Source organism: Alligator sinensis, unplaced genomic scaffold (genome assembly GCF_000455745.1).
Source record: "Alligator sinensis unplaced genomic scaffold, ASM45574v1 scaffold264_1, whole genome shotgun sequence".
NCBI lineage: Eukaryota > Metazoa > Chordata > Crocodylia > Alligatoridae > Alligator > Alligator sinensis.
The window spans coordinates 5294846-5301040 of record NW_005841831.1 but is presented as its reverse complement, the minus strand read 5'-3'; the positions used below and the strand labels follow the sequence as shown (position 1 = coordinate 5301040).

The 6195-nt window shown below is 51.2% G+C and overlaps 1 long non-coding RNA gene across 1 annotated transcript in view; it reads left to right on the top strand.

Moving 5' to 3' along the window:
- The first annotated feature begins 4657 nt into the window (after positions 1-4657).
- LOC112550733 overlaps positions 4658-6195 on the top strand; it is a 7895-nt gene continuing 6357 nt past the window's right edge. Inside the window, exon 1 of the long non-coding RNA XR_003094706.1 lies at positions 4658-4791. This is a non-coding gene — a long non-coding RNA (uncharacterized LOC112550733). The remainder of the gene's footprint in view (positions 4792-6195) is intronic.

Genomic DNA, 6195 nt, shown 5'->3' with positions numbered 1-6195 from the left:
CCCCCAACCCCTGCTGGTGCTCCTCGCTCCCCACCCAAATCCCCCTGCCCCCCCTCCCCAGCCCTGTCAAAGGGGGCCCGCAGCTGCCTGGGCTACAGGGCCAGGGACCCAGGTCCACAGCCCCCTCTCCCCCCCAGCAGCACCCTAGCCCCAGCTGCTGCTTACAGGAGATGGCAGGGGCTGCAGTGAACTAGAGCGCAGAGCCTGGCTCCCCCAACCCCCGCAGGTGGCATCACGAGAGCAGAGCCCATGGGGGGCACAGATGCAGGCTGCTTGCTGTGGGCTCAGGTTCCCTGCCCTGCCACCCTCCCCCTGGGGTCTCCACGGTTCAGTGGGCAGGACCCAGCATGGCAGGGCAGGCTGGGACCAAATGAGGAAGCTCATTGCCGCCACTGGGAGCTCCACACCGCCATGACGAAGTGTCCCCTGCCTGCCCAGCAGCAGTGAGGGGCACAACTCTGTACTGCCACCCCTGCTGGTGCCCGGTGGGCAGGGGGTGCTTTGCCAGGGTGACATGGGATTTGCAGCACCAAGGAGCTTCCCTGCTCAGTCCCACTCTGCCCTGCCACACTAGGTCCCAGAGACCCTGAGGGAAAGGTATCAGGGCAGGAAGCCTGAGCCCGAGCCCACAGCAGGCAGCCTACACCTACCCCACCACAAATCTGGGGGGCACGTGCCCCCCATGTCCCCTGGGAGCACACGTAGCAGCAGGGAGCCAGCCCCAACCCCCCACCCTGGATGAGCCGCCTGTAGCCCCATTCCACTCCCCACTCAGGCCCTGCAGCTGCACTTTGTTGCCTCAGGCCCCAGGACCCACACACCACCCCAGCTGGGCAGGAGCCCCCGCCCAGTCCCCAGTCCTGCCCAACTCCTTTCTTCACTATGAGAGCCTCAATCCCCATCCTGCCAGACTTGCCTGCAGGAGCTGCTCTGCAGGCTGCCTGGCGGCCATGTGTGTGAGCACATGGCACCCCCTGCTTGACCACCCTTCTTCCACTCCCCCCAGCCCCTTGTAGGCTGGAACTCTGCCAGCCTGAAGAGAGCTCTGCAAAAGTGGAAAATCTGCATGTTTCTCCATTAAAATGAAAATTGTGGTTTTTTCCTCTTCTTTTCTTCTTTTCCACGGGAAACAGAAAACCCAGTTCCCAGATTTTAACTAATACCAATTATATAAACTTTATTAAAAAACATTATAAAAAGGAGTTTACTGAAATTGAATGCTAACCTTAAGATAAGCAGTTCATGCTATGCATTAAATGTCAGCAAGCTGCACCAAGCCACAGTGGCTGGAGACATTCTCTGGCTCTGTGTGGTGAGCACTTGTCCCTACACTGAGATGGCATGCTCAGTGTCCACTCAGTTTGTTGAAATGGTGAGGCAGCGTCTTGCCAGGTCATAAAGATGTGGAAACCAGTCACAGACATAGGCACAGACACAGGCATCCGGCACTCTTTGACTAAGTTCACATAAGCAGAACATTCATTGCCATGCTCTGGGGCAGCCAGCTGTCTGAACCTTGGTGGCAGGGACAGGTCATACCTGTAATAATGGTTCAGTTTCACAGCTGTTGTCTGGAACAGGTCCCTTCTGCACTGGTTTTCATGAGGGCAGCTTGGCAGTTCTTGAAATGGCCTGTCTTTGGCCCAGCTTATCAAATCCATCACCTTGTGTACATGGTGGATCACAGCTTGCTGGCCTTCAACTGAGGTCAGGAGCTCCATGAACCAGACAGCGCTGTCAGCCGCAAACATCACTTGATCTGGAATGTCGCCTCACCCTAAGATATCACGAAGCTTGAGCACGCACTATGCACTGGGTGTGATTTCCAGCTCCTCATTCATAAACTGCTGGTAGTGCTGCATATGCTTGGCATGGTAACAGACACCAAATGCACCACACATAAGCACAGGCTCTGGTGGCAGTGGCACAGTGGCATGTGAGTCCCCACTTCGAATGGCAATGGACTCCCTGTACTGGACCTTATGGCCTGGACAGTGGTTGAAGGCTTTCTTGAAGGAGCATACCAGACTATCCACATCAGGGGACTGTGTGTTCTAGATGTCACTTACTAAAGACAGAATGTGCACATTGCAGGTGACATGAACAGTGTTGGGTAGCATTCCCTGGAGAGAAAACCTTGGACATGTGCATGGCATAGGAGAAAATGCTACCCCTCACCATGCCAATCTGTTTTCTGTGGTCCTTTTAAAAAGGGAGGACATGGTTGCTTGCTTCTTGCTCTGACCATCAGCCTCTGCAGCAGCCTTCCTATTCATGTGTGCCTTGGACTCCAAGTGATGGCCTATCTGGTTTTCTTGGACACATCCAAGTAAGACTGCAGGAGGTACAGAAGGGGCAGAAGAGTCATGTGTGCATATGTGGGTGTGTGGGAGGGCTACCTTGGCGCTAAGTCTCCCAGGTGGTGTGGTCTGCAGCTACTCTCACAGGGCTCCACATGGGGCCAAGCCCCACCCAGGGCAGCCCATGCTGAGCTGCAGCCTGTGCCCACTAGCCTGGCCCTGGCCAGCATGCACAGCTTACCAGCAGGGTTGCTTCTAGTGTGGCTGCAGCCAGCCAGGTGCTGCTCAGCTCCCCTCACCTCTGGTGGTAGCTTCTCCTGCTCTTGCTGTGCTGCTCTGGACTGGGATGAAGCTTCAGTCGGGAGGCTCCTGCCCCAGCACATAAGGCAGCTGGGAGCTGGAGCTGGAGCCCCGTGTACTGGGGCAGGAGCTGCCCGGCTGCAGCTTCCTCCCAGCCTGGAACAGCACAGCGGGAACAGGAGGAGCTACCACTGGAGGTGAAAGGATCCAAGCAAAAGTCACACCAGAAGCAACCCCTCTGAAAGCTGCATGCAGTGGCCAGGGCTGGGTTGAGACTTGGCCCCATGCAGAGTGCCATGGAGGGCCAGATCCAAACAATTAGTAGGTGCCCTTCCACGGGCGAGATCCAATCAGTTGGTGGGCCAGATCTGGCCCGCATTTTGCCCACCCTTGATCTAGTCTCTATTTCCTTAGCTTGTTAATGAGAATTTTGTGGGAGATAGAGTCAAAAGCCTTGCTAAAATCAAGATATATCACATCCACTGCTCTCCCATCCACAGAGCCTTTCACCTTATCATAGAAAGAAATCAAGTTGATCAGGTACAACTCGCTCTTGATGACTCCATGCTGGCTGTTTCTGATTACCTTGTTCTCCTCTAGGTGCTTCACAATAAAAGTCCTTGAGGACCTGCTCCATGATCTTTCCAGGATTAAGATCAGGCTGACTGCTCTATAATTCCCTGGGAATGTCTTGTTTTCCTTTCTTTAAGATAAGCACTATTTTTGCCCTTTTCCAATCATCTGGGACCTCACCCAACCTCCACAAGTTCTCAAAAAGGATAACTAATAGCTCTGAAACTATCTCAGCCAATTCCTTCAGTAGCTGCGGGTGTATCCTGTTTGGCCCTGCCAACTTGAAAGCGCTTTGTTTCTCTAAGTAATCCCTAACTGGTTCTTCCACTACTCTGGGCTATTTGTTTGCTTCCCTACCTTCACTGACAATGGGATTCATCAGTTGGTAGCTGATTTGATTCATGAAGACTAAAGTTAAAAAAGGCCTTGAATACTTCAGCCTTCCATAGCTAGATTGCCTTCTGCATTCCTTAAAGGACCCGTGGTTTCTCTGGTTGCCTTCTTACTTCTGACATAATTTTAGACTTCCTTGTCAGTTGCATCTTGTTTTTCCTGATTTTCAGCCTGCACACCCATGTGATACTCATACTCTTCCCTAGTAACATGACCATGCTGTTGTGTGCTGGGGACATGCCTAGCTTTAGTTCACTAAAACCTCATCTCACTGCAGACAGATTGGTGCATGCAATGTTATGGATTTCAAGCTAGTGGCAGGGAGCCGGGCTGTTGGCAACCTCCAGTGTGTTGTGTTCAGTCTGTTCTCTGGCCTGGACAAAGGCCTAAATAAACACTGACCACAAATATTCAGGGATTACCAGGTGTATTTGTGAGCAGGCCCAGATGCTTCTGATTCTTAACACAAAGGATTCTTCATTGAAAATGTGTCCTGAAAGAGGCATTAGTCAGCATCTATTTTACATGAGTTGCCTATGTAAAAAAGTTGCAATCTAATAAAATAGCAAGAACAATATGCTATGACTTAAGGTATAGAAAAAGGTAACAATTATGTAAATAAGGAAAGGTCCTGATACAAGTTGTTATGATGATTCTGTAGCAATACAAGTAAAACAGAAGTGCTCCAACTTAAACACTGTTTCATTTGGTGTCAAAGCTGGGATGATTCAGCTCACTTGTACTGCTATAGCATCATGCAGACGTAACAGGGAGATCATAAAGCTGATGAACTTTCCTGAGCAACAGCCCCCCCCTCCCCATTTAAAGTAGCTAAAACACACATTTGTCTATGCCCTTGGGCCAGGAGTGGGCAAAATATGGCTGGCAGGCCACATCTGGCCTGCCAGGCCATTCTGTCTGCCCAGAAGGCCCCTAAAAAATTTAGAAAATTAATATTTATCTGCTCCTGGCTGCTTGTCAAAGATGGCAGGAGCCAGAGGCAGTAGGACCCAGGGGCCAGCAAGAGCCAGCAACAAGGCCAGCCCAGCTCCACCCCCCCGCCCAGCTCCCTCCTACCCTCGCCCAGCCAACTGGAATCCTCTGCCTGTCCTGACTTTCACTACTTTCCTGCGCGCCTGCTGCAGCACCATGTTGTCTCAGGCTGCATCACCGGACCGCAGGAGCACAGGGCCGCACCAGTACCCTGGGGCCAGGAACAGGAGAGGTGTGTGTGTATGTGTGTGTGTGTGTGTGTGTGTGTGTGTGTGAAATGATGGAGGGAGAGAGACAGAGAGAGCAATGAGGGAGAGAAAGAGAGAGAGTGCATAGTGTGGGAAGCACAGAGTATGTATCCCTGCCATACACGCAGACCCCCACACCTCCTCACACACTCCAGCCACCCTCCCCGCCACACACAGCCCCCCACACCCCACATATCCATACACCCACATGCTCCCTCACCCCACCCCCACACCCCCACACCAATACCCCCACAAAACCCCACACACACCCACACCCTCCCCCACACCCCAGATACCCACACACTCACCGCCCCCACAAACCCACCCTCCACACTTCCACCCCCAAATATACAAGAGTAAGAGTTAATTTTAAACTATTGTGCAATCACCTCTATGTACATTACACAAACACATGTAAATCAAGACAAAAATATTTTTTGAAGTCAATTAATGTTGTAGATGTTCCATTTTTAGAACATAATTTGGTATTTTTCTGGTTCTGAGATGGCAAAACCCCTTGCTGAAAGAAGTACTCCCCGGGGCAAGGGGAGGGACTTCTGGTGGCAAAGGTTGGGGGTTAGGGGGCGGGACTTCTGGTCCCAAGATGGCAACCAGGGTATGGGGCACCTGTCAGGGGGCGGGGCTACCCATGTGGCCCTCAGCAGCTTGCCAAAACTCAATAAGTGGCCCTTCGCCCAACATAATTGCCACCTTAGGCTTTCAGATTCCATAGGACCATGGGAATTGCTAGACTGGATTGATCCCAAGGTCCTCTACCCAATCTCCCATCTGTTCTGATGCCCAGTACCAGCTGCTGCAGAGGAGGGCATAAGAACCCCAGTGGCAGACGGGAGGTGACTGACATCCGTGCTAAGTCCCAATCTCTGGTAGTCAGAGACTGGCTTAGGTGTAATGTGTGAGGTTTAAAATGAACAAGATGTGTGGAACACGGATAAGTACATTGAAGTAGATGCTTTACAAAGTATACAGCTATTCAGAGAAAAAGAGAAGCTGAGAGGAAGATGACAAATCGTATATCAAAACTAATAAATAGGGGATAGATAAAGGTTGTTCACTGCTTGCCTAAACACTCTGATGAATACTCAAGAATGAGCAAGACTCAAGATCTGTTTGAAAGGGATTTCTGAAGGTTAACAGGCAATATTTAACAAACAGTTTTTCACATGAATGCAATCTGATCATCTGTAATGTGTTCCAGGCAGGTCACTAGAGGCAGCACAAGCTGCAAACCTCCTCGGTGACTGTTTCACCACCTTCTGGAAAGCACACCAGGCTGTGAAGTGCTCATTGCAAGCAGGTTGAAGGCCTAGTGGGAAATGCTATTTACCAAAGCTCATTTCAGTGTTTAATTATAAACCATTAGCTCT